The 14,394-nt window shown below is 33.5% G+C and overlaps 1 protein-coding gene across 7 annotated transcripts in view; it reads left to right on the plus strand.

Moving 5' to 3' along the window:
* Positions 1-14,394, plus strand: part of LOC140449565 (mushroom body large-type Kenyon cell-specific protein 1-like) — a 477,667-nt gene that overhangs the window by 233,721 nt on the left and 229,552 nt on the right. The window lies entirely within an intron of this gene.

The raw sequence follows: 14,394 nt of genomic DNA on the forward strand, positions 1-14,394 counted from the left end.
TCTCGTTCTAAGTCTAATAAAAACCTTCGTCTTGCATCCAAATGTTTCCCTTCGTAATTTGGATTTTTTATTTTCTAAATTTTGAAAGCGTTTATGGCTGAAATATCTAATAGGTGATAAAACATAACCATGGACTATCTGCGTGTTTGGCGCTGTGTTGTATATTGTTGTACCATTTTGTCCACTACGTCAACAGCTCCTTAAACTATCATTTTAGGTTTATAAGCGTCTTTTTCCTCACCAACTTTATCATCGAAATGTTCCGTCCACAAATCGTGGGATGAATTTAAACCCCACAGTTACTTTTCCAAAAAAAAAATCACGTAAACGCAATGAGTCAAGGCATCTATGATGTAATATTAATACCTGCAAAAAAAAATTAAAGACGCCGCTCTAAATTATCATGAGGATATGTAAAGATCAATTTTTGAATATGGTTCGAAAAATCTCTTCTTCCGAAATTGCCTAAACATAGTGTGATTGTCATGGAATGGATTGAGGAATTTTTATCTGAGAAAGATTTGTATTTTAAGACATCATCAGTAAAAAGCAATTGTTAGAGGTTGCTCATATTAGACAGTACCAAAAGGAATATGTTGTTAATAACTGTGCTCGCAGTGGCATCCGACAGGGCAGAATGGAAGAACATTGTTAAGCAGGCCAAGACTCTAAAGGGTTGTAGCGCCATTAGAAGAAGAAGAAGAAGAAGAAGAACTGTGCTCGCAGTAATGGGCATACTGTGCTTAGACTTCCTCCTTATTATTGTACATTGAACCCAATAAAGTTTATATGGAATCAACTTAGGAAATATAGAGAGAAGAAACGTGACTCCTAAAGAAAGTCACAAAATATTACAGCAACCAACTGGAAAAATGTAATCAAACATGTAATGGAGTGGAAAATGACTATGAATATTTACCAGCATTAGCCAAATTAACTATAAATTTAGAAGGTACGAGTGATACTAGTGATAACAATGACTCTAAGTAGATTAGTAAGTACTTATTCGAATTAGGTGTTACCTAATTCAAACCTTTATTTTTATTGTTATAAAATTGTAGATATTCTAGTTTTAAATGTTTGCAAAATAATAAGTTTTATTTAATTTAAAATTAGATATCTACGCTACTGTTGTATAGAATAACAGAACGATCACTTTAACATCGTTGCCAATTTGATAGTGCCATAATCGCTCTTGTTCCCGTAAATTTTCCAACGAAATTACGTGCCTGCTATACCATATTATGGAATTATCGACCAGAGTCGCAATAAAAGCTCACCCTGTATGAGCTCTTATAAATTTCACGTAATAGCTATTTTAAATTAAAATAAAATAATAGGAAAAATATCAAATTAGTAAAGATAATACTATTTGAAATAATTAATATTGAACAGAAACCTTGACCATGATATAGACAAAAAATGTATTAGCAATTATAATGAGGTTTTATTACGTATTAGAAAAGTAATTTTTTTTTATTGCGAAATAATTGAGGAATTGAGAAAATAATTTTGTTAGTATATATTTAAATATAACGGTAAATTATGACAATTGACAATGTTAAACATGATATCATGATGGAACTACTACATAGGGCCAACATTCACCAGAAGGAGATCAGAATTATTCAGAATCTATACTGGAACCAAATGGCAAAGGTGAGGATTGATCAAAACCAATATACGGATGAATTTGAAATCCGGAAAGGTGTCCGCCAAGGCTGCATACTCTCTCCGATGCTTTTTAATTTATATGTTGAAAATATATTTGCGGAAGCATTAGAAGACACGGAATTAGGCATTAAGGTGAACGGCATACCAATTAGCAACCTACGCTATGCGGACGACACAGTGATTATAACTGATAATTTGGAAGATCAGCAGTTATTACTTGATAGGGTGAATAGCATAGGTAAAAAATATGGCCTCAAAATCAACATTTTGAAAACGAAATATATGGTCATTAGCAGAAACCCTCCAGAAAACCCGATAATATGCATAAGTGACGATCGCATAAAACGCGTGAAAACTTTTAAATACCTTGGCACCACAATCAATGACCAATCGGATCCACAACAAGAGATAAAATCCCGAATACAAATGGCAAGACAAGATTTTGTGAAATTCAGACCGCTCCTATGTAATCAAAACCTAAATTTCGAAATACGCTACAGAATGGTCAAGTGCTACATATGGTCCATCTTGCTTTATGGTATGGAAACGTGGACTTTGAAAAAAAAATCTATCAACAAACTTGAAGCATTTGAAATGTGGTCATTGAGAAGAATGATGCGCATACCTTGTGTGAATAGAGTTCGAAACGATGACGTCCTTAAGAGAGCCGGCGTGGAAAGAGAACTCTTTAAATTAATTAAAAAATGCAAGATTGGTTACCTTGGGCACATATTGAGAGGAGCAAAATATGAAATACCACAGTTAATCCTACAAGGGAAGATCGAAGGTAGGAGAGGAGCCGGCCGCAAACAATTATCCTGGTTAAGGAATATTAAAGAATGGACAGGAATACACAATACAGGCGAGCTGTGTCACGCCGTCAAGAACAGAATTCTAGTAATGAGATAGTCGCCTACGCACTTTGGTGTATGGCATGTTAAGAAGAAGAAGGTAAATTATCTTCATGTTATGAGCTTCCTTAAGATTAAAAAGGTAAATTATATCTTGTTTTAAATAAAATATCTGAGACAGTTTGAGGGACAACCCTATGAGCTGTTTAGATTGGTGATAATACATATAGAGGGAACGCTGAAGCAAAGTGAATTTAATATTGGGAAAATCTATGATACTTATTTAAATGTAATTTGTTAAATAATATTTTTAGACGATATTTTAAATAACCTACCGTTCCAAAATAACAAGATTTGGAAACGCGTACGATAGCCCATCTTTAACTTTTCAATGACTCGTTTTCACGGTTCACCAGAAAAAGCATCTTGCATCGTTCGAGACAGTAGTTTATTATTTTATACGACTGCAGATAATAAAATAAAGTGTAACAGTATATAATAGTTAATTGAGGATGCCGTTTCTATTAGATTAAATATATATTATAAAATGGACGTATTTATCAAAGTCAATGTTAATGTAGCTACTTATAGATCTAAAGTTTATTACAAAAAGCGAACAAGACATCGACAAGTTAGAGGAGAACTGTTTATATGGAGATGCATACGCTATAAAATATGTAAAAAAATTTGCAATTACGGTATTAAAAGCAAATTATTAGCATATATCAAGTTTGGGAGTATGTTTTACTACAGAAGTTATTTTTTTAACAAGCATAAGCACCAAAAGCAAATATAATCTATTTTATCTATAGAAATGAAAAGTCTTATGACCGACCTAATTTTTTTAACTCCCTAATATTCAATGTCTCATGTACATACTCAATAAGTCTTATAGAATTTACCTTTCGAGTTTATTATTATGTTTCCTTATATTATAGCACACCACTTACTTCCATTTGATCCATCCTGCTTTAATTCCATTACACTCATCCTCATCTTTCCCCATAAGTATTACTAGGTGAAATATGTACAAAACGACATATAGGTTTGTTTTTGTATCATAACTTTTTATTGGTAGTTCACAACACATTCATAACTTACATCAATTTTTAGCAAAAATACTAGAGAAAAAAAAAATCAATCAATCATAATTCATTTTGTCCGCATGCTTCGGACAAAATGACGTATTTCTAATGAACAAAATGCCATATTATAATATGTAGTTACAAAATAATGGGCATAATTCGCAAATGAAATGCGTAGTTCTTGTTTGGAACATCAGCTCGATAAGCTTGAGCCCAAAGCGAAAATTGTAAATACCGCAACCAGTCTTCTTCGTACTAAGATCTTGAGTAAAGGTCATTACAGTAAATGTAAGAGCATTTCTCTTCATCGTCATAAGAAATATTAGGATAATCTTCTTAGTTATCATTTTTGTCAAATAATGTTTTAGTGGCTTTGCGTTTTTTTCTTTGTTAGGAAACTTTAGGCTCAATTTTTGATTTTATTTTCAAAATATTGGGAGTAAAGTCAACACCAAAGGTCTCTGTCGAATTTTAAGTTTACGTTTTTTTTGGCCACTAGTAAAATATCCTTTTGGCATCAGAGAAAGAAGATTAATATTAACAGCAAGAGCAGAAGACGATGGACGATCATTGGTAGCAACGGCAGCTAAAACAATTTCTAGACCAGAGTTTGCTGTAAAAGCCTGAGATGAATTTACAGCTTGTGGGTCGATAAGTGCTGTTATTTCGGCTGCAATATTTTCTTCAGATATTGTATCATGGTACCATGACTAAACGAGAAGTAACACAGCATTCACAGCGATCTAAGACATACTTGTCACAGGAACTGAATCATCTACTTGTTATGAAAGTGGTGTCAAAACCTATTTAGACTTGACATATGTCATTACGGCTGCAGGCTGAGCAGTTCATTTGAGTTGTGTTCCAGTGATATATTTGTAGTTCAAATGAATCAGGGTTTAGAGGCCAGATGCGCTTTTAGTCATTTAGACATTTGTTGGTTATACTAGGTCTTCAAAGTTTCAAAAAAGAAGCCGTCAAAAGGTTGCATATAATGTGTGGAATGTAGAGGCAGACAAATAACATGAATACCGTTTTCGTTTGCATATTTCAAAGTTTCAATGCCTTGACGACTTACTTACGTTGAATTCTTGTACAACATTTTTTAAATGTTTCGTGAGTTATCCAACCTGATTGTTAAGCTACGTCTAAAGTGCCAGGAGAAGCTTCATCATCATTGGCGGTAAAAATGTTCCAACATCAGTGTTTGCTCCACGCTCTGTACTAGTTATAACTCCCAGCTTGTTTCCTTCCCGTGGTAGCAAAAGCATTTTCAGGTTTCTGTACTGTAGAGAGCCCAGATTTATTACCATTATTAATAGATTTTAACAAGCTTTCGAATAACTAATAAAAACTTTTGGACTCTTAAAAAGCCAATTAAAGGCTTCTGTTGAACAGGAGCTGCTGAAGTGGCTTCTAGTTTGCACAAATATATATCTTTATTACATCTTAGAAATCCATCCAACTTCTCTTGTCTTGTTTTTCGCTTTTGGATGTTGAATTTATAAGCAAAACCGTTTTTCTTGATTAGCAAGAAAGAAAAAAAGGTATCATCGACAATTGGAAGTATCTGAGAGCTATATAGTAAGGTATCTCCATTCAATATTTATCGAAAATCAGTGTCTTTATGTTTTTCTTAAATATAATAACGCTAATGCCAAATTTAGCAACAAAAATAATACTCTAATATAAACAAAAGCACTTGTGTCTATTTTGGAACAGTTACTTTTAACGTTCCATAATCCCCATCTCTACGAATAAAATCGAGAACCTAAATCAAACACTAAAGATATTAAAACAAGTTAATTTTACAGTTAATGTACGAGACCTGTTTGGCTAAACTGGTTTTACGACTCTAGGCATACTCTCTACTTTTTTCTAGGATAAGGATAGGAAAAATGTAATAACGCATTGTGTTATAGAAGTTGACGAACGAGTTGCACACCGGCCGCAAGATGGTTTCTCAGAATGAGAAGAGCGAAATATTTAAAAAATGGAAGTGTTGAGAAAATTGGTACCCATATAACTTTGACAGTAAATCGTTAGATAGGTTGGTTTGAATTAAAGTGGAATGGTAGAATGTAGGAACAGAAATAAATGGAAAAGTTAGTTCAGCAGTCGGAACCTGTTTTCGAGAATGTTTGAAATATGTGAAGAGATAAAAAAATATTTCTGATATGACTAAGTGTTATAATAAAATGGAAAGTTTCTCAATCAAATATCACATTGGCAATATCAAGAAATTTTTTTAACAAACAAAAAATATTTTTCTTTGAATATTCAAAGGAAATTTGAAAAAAAAATTCTTGACTTTACTAATTAAATTATTTACTAATGGAATTTCGCACCTTTTTGCTCTGCTACTCTATTAATTCCATGTGCCAAACACTTTCCATGAGTTAATATCTATTAAAACATAAAAAACAATAAAATTAAAAAGTTTTCACTAGCACTATGTTAGGTAAAAAGAATTCTGATTCTATTCTTTCTTTTATTATTCGACTGTACAACTTCCCCACTGAGCTGATAACAGTTATTCCCATATAATTAGAGCATTTTCGTTTATCCCCTTTCTTGAATATTGAGCTGATGTATCCAACATTCCAATCATCAGGGATATTTTGTCCTTTTAAGCATTTGTTAAATAGTTGAACCAACATCTCATTTAATATTTTTGGTCCATACTTTACCAACTCAATTGGGATGTCTCCAGGTCCTGCTGCTTTACCGTTTTTCGATCTTTTGAGGGCATCGCTTAACTCTCCAGTTGTTATCTCAATTATTTGTGTATGTTCGGATATTTCTTTCATTTTGATCTCTTGGAATTTAGATCTATCCTCTGTCAGTAAGACCTAATAATGGGGTTTCCACTGTTTCAGATATACAGGGTGAGTCATGAGGAACTTTACATACTTCTACCATATGTAGAGTCCCTCAGGGAGCATATCATGTGGCCACTAAAAAATGTCAACTCCTCTTCTTTATTAATTAACAGGGTGATTTGTGTAATTGACCATTTATTTCATTTTACTGTAGTGTTTATACGGCTCATTTGATTTTTTAATTTTTGCATGATACAGTACACTACTATCAAGCATTCGACTGGTATTAGCTAAACTAAAAAATTCCAGGACTGGCTTTGGAAAAATTAATTTAGGGATTCGTGTTAAATATTACACCCTGTATATATTTTTTTTAAAATGCAATAAGTGATTTTCAAACTACATAAACAGCCAATGAAAACGACATATGCGACAATGTTGTCGCACTTTTATTAAATTTTTAGTGAACGATCAAATCTTACCAAAAATAGAACAACCATAATGAAGTATCAAATTATAAGGTAATTAATTTAAACAAATGTTATAAATTTCAAACATTTTAATTGAAATGATAAACTGAGTCACCGTACAACAAAAAACAGTAACTACTAACAATAACGAAGAACAATTATAAAAAAAACTAAAAATATGTACATAGTTACATATTACACACATATATTGTACATAGTTACATATAGTTACATATATACATAGTTATGATAAATTAGAACTGGAAAAGATACAATAATGGTAACAAAATAAAAATAATTCAAAATAGATTTTCGAAATGGAACCCTGCAGCCTGTACACATTTTTGTTGCCGAATTGTTAATTGACGTATTGAATTACGGATACTCTGGGGATCGTTTCTAATAGTATTACAACAATGTATAATTCTATCAATTAATTGTTGTCGGTTATTAATATTCACTGCGTAAACTAGTTGCTTCAATCGTCCACAAATATGGTAATCAACGGGATTGAAGTCAGGGGATCTTGAAGGCCACGAAATAGGACCTGCACGTCCTATCCACCTGTTGCCATAAACATTATTGAGATGTTGTCTCACTGCCAGTAAAAAGTGTGGGGGTGCCCAATCATGCTGAAAATACATCCCTCGGATAGCAACGTTCGCGTTGGCAAGCAAATTCGCCAAAATATTTTGTAGAAAGTTCAAATAGACCTGCCCTGTTAAAGGACCATCAAAAAAGTGAGGACCTACTAATTGGTTATTTATGACACCAATCCACACGTTAACCGAAAACCTTAACTGAGAACGACGTTCTCGAATAGCATGGGGATTTTCTTCTGTCCACACATGTGAATTTCGTGAATTATTTATCCCGTCTCTGGTAAATTGGGCTTCATCTGTAAATAGTGTCCTGTATAGCGTTGGTCGATTATTGTTAATTCATCTACAAAATTCCAACCTATCGATCTCATCTCCAGCATGTAGTCGCTGAACCATTTGAATGTGATATGGGTATAGATTATTTTTTTGTAAGACTCTACTTACTTTTGATTGAGGAACATTGAGTTCTCGACTTACTTGTCTAGTGCTTATTGTAGGGTTCATAGTAACGGCGTCCATAATGTCATCTTCCTGCGCTTCATCTACATGTCGCTCTGTTGTTCCACTAGGAAAAGTGCCATTTTCTCGCAAATAATTAAAAACTGACCCAAATGTTGGATGACTGGGAGTTCGACGATTAGGAAATCTCCTGCGATATTCTCTACTAGCATTCCCATTACAGAATCCATAAACAAATATTATGTCTGCATATTCTGTGGTCGAAAACTGAAGTGGCATTTTGAACGAAAGTAACAAAAGCTCTACCAAAACTAACACAATGTACTTAACGTAGATATGACAGAAGAAATATGTATTCTTGTACACATAAATAACAATTGATAATAACAATAATGACAATGGGTATAAAATATCAAGAAACGTCAAAAGGTCAACGCCAACCTTCATTTTAAAGTTTTTTAGATTTATTTTTATTTAGTAGGTACAGTTGATGCAATGTATTATTATTTGACATAAAATTTTAATCATTTACAATCAACAAAAACTAACACATACAAGAGGTTTGACTTTTTAATCAATTTAATTTATTATTTATCGAAAATAATGCCCCAATACGATCTATGAGTAAAAATTTAAAATTGAAAAACAATTGATTCTATCATAGAGATAATACAAAGTGACAGTAAAGATGTTAATTTTCTACGTATTAGATTATGTTGTAGGAACTCATTTTAATTAAAATGTTTGAAATTTATAACATTTGTTTAAATTAATACCTTATAATTTGATACTTCATTATGGTTGTTCTATTTTTGGTAAGATTTGATCGTTCACTAAAAATTTAATAAAAGTGCGACAACATTGTCGCATATGTCGTTTTCATTGGCTATTTATGTAGTTTGAAAATCACTTATTGCATTTAAAAAATATATATACAGGGTGTAATATTTAATACGAATCCCTAAATTAATTTTTCCAAAGCCAGTCCTGGAATTTTTTAGTTTAGCTAATTTCAGTCGAATGCTTGATAGTAGTGTACTGTATCATGCAAAAATTAAAAAATCAAATGAGCCGTATAAACACTACAGTAAAATGAAATAAATGGTCAATTACACAAATCACCCTGTTAATTAACAAAGAAGAGGAGTTGACATTTTTTAGTGGCCACATGATATGCTCCCTGAGGGACTCTACATATGGTAGAAGTATGTAAAGTTCCTCATGACTCACCCTGTATTAACTGTAAGTTAGATTTTTCCTTTCCTCCGGAGAGACTTAATCACCTTCCACGCCTGCCCAACTCTTGTTTCACCCATATACCTACCCACCTCTGCACATCTTCGACATCTACTTCTCTTTTTACATCTCGATTTAATTTTTTATATTTTTTGTAATCTTCCTCCTTTCTCGTTGACATCCATTTCTGATAAGCAGTTTTCTTATTGTTTACCAACATTTGCATATTCTCCGATCATCATTCTTGATTTTTTGTTTCATGATTGTCTTTATACTCCAAAGCTTCACTTGTAGCCTCATGAATGCATTTTTTATGTTACTGGTATAATTCTTCCGCTAATATATTTTCTCTATCCACATTTTGTAATTTTGTGGCCAGTCGTAATTGGTAAAGAAATTTCGTTGAATCTTCCTATAAGCTTTCTAGGTTATATTTAGGGGATGTTATTTCTTGTCCCTTTTCTATATTCTGTACTTGAGTGTTATTGTTTTTACGATAGCTAATAATCACGTTGGCTACAAGTAGTCGATTATCGAGCGCAGATTCCTAGTAGGTTGTATCCATGTAAATTTGTCGATGTCTCTTTGTTGAAAAAATCCATTCATAATTTTGGGAGACACTGTTTCACAAAAATCTCTAAGACGCATTCCGTTGTCATTGATTATTTGTTCCCCATATCTTCCTTCATCATCATCATCATCATCCAGGCTCAAGAGTCCACTGCTGAACATAGGCCTCTTCCTCATGTTTCCAACCCCGTCTATCTTGCGCCGCTCTCATCCAGTTTTTATTGAGTCTTCTTAAATCGTCAGTCCATCTTGTAGGTGGTCGACCGACGCTTCTCTTGTCTTCCCTTGGCCTCCATTCCAATAACCTCTTTGTCCATCGCCCATCTGTCATTCTGGCTATGTGTCCTGCCCCTCTCCATTTTAGTCTGGCTATCTTCTCGATGATGTCAGTCACTCCGGTTCTTCTCCTGATGTCTTCGTTGGTTATTCTGTCTCGCAGAGTTATTCCTAACATGGACCGCTCCATTCTTCTCTGCGTGACTCTCAGTTTGGTAGCTGCTGCTTTTGTTAAGGTAAGTGTTTCTGCTCCGTACGTCAAGACTGGGAGGACGCACTGATCAAATACCTTTCTCTTTAGGCATGTGGGCAGCTCACTTTTAAAAGTTTCTCTCAGTTTTCCAAATCCTGCCCACCCAAGACCGATTCTTCTCTTCAGTTCATAAGTCTGGTTATCCCTGCCAATCATAATTTCATGTCCCGGGTATTTATATCTATCTACGAGTTCTATTTCTTTTCCACCAATACTGATATTCTGGTTGGGTACCAAATTGGTCATGATTTTTGTTTTCGAGATATTTATATTTAAACCTATACTTTCTGTAGCCACAACGAGTTCCTGTACCATCTCTCTTGCCATACCTAGATCTTCAGCTATTATAAGTACATCATCGGCGAAACGTAAGTTGTTTAGATATTCTCCATCTATTTTTATTCCCTTTGTCATCCAATCCAAATTCTTAAAAGCATGTTCTAGCACCGTAATAAAAAGTTTAGGTGACATTGGGTCTCCTTGTCTAACCCCCCGTTCTATTTTTATGCGATTACTGTTAGTATGTAATCTGACAGTGGTTGTTGCCTGCAGGTATATACCATATCTTCCTACTACTCTGTTATTTTCTTCTCTCCCTACTCTGCCATTTAGATCTCCTAGTATAAAGATTTCACAGTTGTCTTTAACCTCAGAGAGTATTTCATTCATCTTGTTGTAGAAATCATCTTTACTTTCTGGATCTGGATCTGGATCTTCATTTGGGACATACGCTCCGACAATTACGATGTTGTGCCCATTCTGTTTCATTTCCAGTATTAGCAGTTGTTCATTTACTTCAGTCCACGATTTAATATTGTTTTTAAGCCTCCTCTTTTATCCGGGCTTGGGACCGGCACCGGCATTTACTGAGCTACTCAATTCACCCAGCACTTACCGGAGACGAAGATTTTTTAATATGAATTCATTAATATGAATTCATAAGTAAAATTTCACAAGAAAATAGCTTTAGAATCATATCATTAAGTCAGTCTAAATTTTAATCGGTCAAATTAGGTTATTTTTTATCCCCTAGTTGATATTGTTGACCTTTTAAATGCTAGAGCACATAATTTTAAAACATTTACAAACGTAAACCATAATAACTGCAAAAATACATTTAATTGGACAATTATCTCATTGAAAGCAACAAATTGGATAAACAAGTGTATGTGATTTAAAACAAACGCTTGTTTTTCCAAATTTTCTACAAAGTTAGTTTGTTATCAAAATACTTGTAATAATAAATATTATAGTATTAGCTATAACCTTCCCTTACTATTTCTAAGAGTTCCGTAATCTTAAAGGTCGTGACATATGTTAACTTTTAACAAAATAATAAATTTGAATCATTCAACAATGTTTTGGATGCAACTATTTAACTAAATCAATGTTGAATTAGTCTTATCAAACTTATGTCATAAACAGGGAGAATATTCTGGTAAATCTTTGGTATATAGTCAAGTTGAATAGATACCGTTCTCGATGATTTGTTTATAAATACTGATTGTCATAATCCCTATAAAAACTGATTGTCATAATCCCTATAAAGTTATTCTTATATTGTATCAATGGTTGTGAGATGAAGCATTAGATTGTATGAGAATATAATTCAACGACATTTCCTAATGTACTATTATGATCTGCTTTTCTTGCTTATGAGAGAGAGAGAGAGAGAGAGAGAGAGAGAGAGAGAAAGAGAGAGAGAGACACGTGTCTGGTTATTTTTGCGGGTCTGTGTAGTTTTAGTATCAGTAGGAAGACAATATCAAGAGATAAAACGGTATTTAAGGATAAATATATACAGGTTGAACGAATTTAAAACGGAACATACGAAATCAATGTATTTCGGCTCACCTTTGCTCTAGGTGGTTGGCCAACAAAAGGTTGTCAAATAATTATATTATAAAAATCCAATACTTCAGAGGGCTGCTGGATTCTGAACTCATTCAAGAACAAGTCAAAACTCCACCCAAACAGGTTGCCTAGAATCACTGTGAAAACTAGACTACACAAGCAGTTATTATGCTGTCAAACCACCTATGGCTTAGTTATAGTCCAAGAGATAGACCCGAAATTTTGAACTGATCAGTAATATGACATTTTTCTATTGGAATATATTCATTGTGACTGGGTTAAGACTTTGCCTTACAGGCGGACGCCGCTCGTAGCACAGGGGGTGGCTATACAGGGATGAAGTTGTCATTTTTTTCGGAAAAATTAACGATCGATAATATGGCTGAAAATTTGCCCAGAGTAAGATCTTGGTATAACTAGACGAAATCCCAAAGGGCGGACGCGAGAGTGGATACATAAGGGGTGGTGGACAGCTGGGTTGGTACAGAGAGCCATAAAACGGGGTCAAATGTACCACTTGCCTGCGCATTTTAGGTCTCGGTAACAATTTTCAAACTGATTTTATTATGATATTTTTATACCGATTGATTTGAAAATTTGTATGCTCACTTCTGTTACTATTCTGAGAAGCGTCAAGTAGAGTTTTCCTCAAAATTTTCCAAAAAAATTTCCTTAAATGAAAATTTTTGTAATTTTTTGAGGTAAAATCTAATTTGTAGAATCCTTTCGATTTTCTGTAAGTTATACCATGATTTTTTTCCAAAAATTTTCAAACGATTTTTCCAATAAGAAAAAAAAATTTAGAAAAACTTTTCTAAAACATTTGATAAAACTCTACGTCATCGTCTGAATCTTTTATAGAATATTTTGTAGTTTTAAAATGATATTATGATAATATTTTTTTTTCAAACTAAAGTCATATTTACTTTACAAATCACATTTTTTTCTTAAATATAAATATTTTACGAATTAATTTTTAATTGAATAAATGTTTGATATTTAATATTTTATTAGAACTGTCAAAACAACTGTCAAAGTGTATAGACGCATTTCAAAGTTTCTCCTTAAAATTTAAATATTTAAATGATTATTCTTAAAGTCTGAACGTGTAAATAGTGAATAGTGGTAAAATTAAAATCCTATTCCATTCCAATTTAAGCAGACGACGAGTAAAGGCCGATATGTGACAATTTCAAGGAAAAATTTTAACTTTAATGGTTCAAAAGTGCATTGGTAAATTTGACTTTCCAGTGGCGTAAAAAAAAAATTAAGGTAACTGTTATTTTTAATTCTTTTATCCACAGAGTCCCACTAGGACATCTGTTGCATTGATAATAAAAATTTATGTGTAGTGGTTTTGGTATCCAGAACCGCTCACTAAAATGACCTCAACTACTACTCAAATCACCTCACAAAATAACACGATCAATAATACCAAGTCTTATGTTGCTGCCACTTTATCTAAACCTCCACCTCCTACGTTTCCTCATAAAAATCAAGCCATTATCTTACATGCCCTTCCTAATGTCGTTTTATTTGAGTACATAAAAGCTATAGGAGACATCGTAACCCCAAAAAATATCATCTTTGCGTCTCGAATCTCAAATAACCGCATTTGTATTTATTTAAACTCTGTTAAACTAATCGACGATCTTCTCAGTGCCCACCAAAGTATCATTATTAACTCAACAGTTGTTCCTATCCGAAGACTTATAACACCTGCTAAGCGTATTCTTATATCAAATGTATCTCCCACGATACCTCACAGCACTATCGAAGAAGCTTTAAAAGATATCGGTTTACAGATAGTCTCTCCTGTATCATTCGTGAAATGTGGCTCGCTAGGTGATGAATATGCACATATAATGAGCTTCCGAAGAGTGGCGTACGTTATTCCGGATAAAGAAAACTTCTCAGTCCAGACCTCTCTTTTAATAACTCATGACTACACATCATATCGAATATTTGTGTCTACTGACAAATTACAATGTTTTTTATGTAAACAAGATGGTCATACTGCTGAAACTTGTACCAATGAACCAATTTCTGTAGCCCAATCCGAACTTCCCTCTCCCACTACCTCCGTATCCATACCCACAAATACAACGATACCCGAATGCACTCCCAATCAAATCAATGCACCATCCACATCTTACCCCGAAACTACAACTAATGTGGCAAAAAGCATCCCCTTAGTTACACAGTTAGCATCACCTCCCGTACAGAGACAGAAACGGGCTAT

The sequence above is a fragment of the Diabrotica undecimpunctata genome, chromosome 9 (assembly GCF_040954645.1).
Source record: "Diabrotica undecimpunctata isolate CICGRU chromosome 9, icDiaUnde3, whole genome shotgun sequence".
NCBI lineage: Eukaryota > Metazoa > Arthropoda > Insecta > Coleoptera > Chrysomelidae > Diabrotica > Diabrotica undecimpunctata.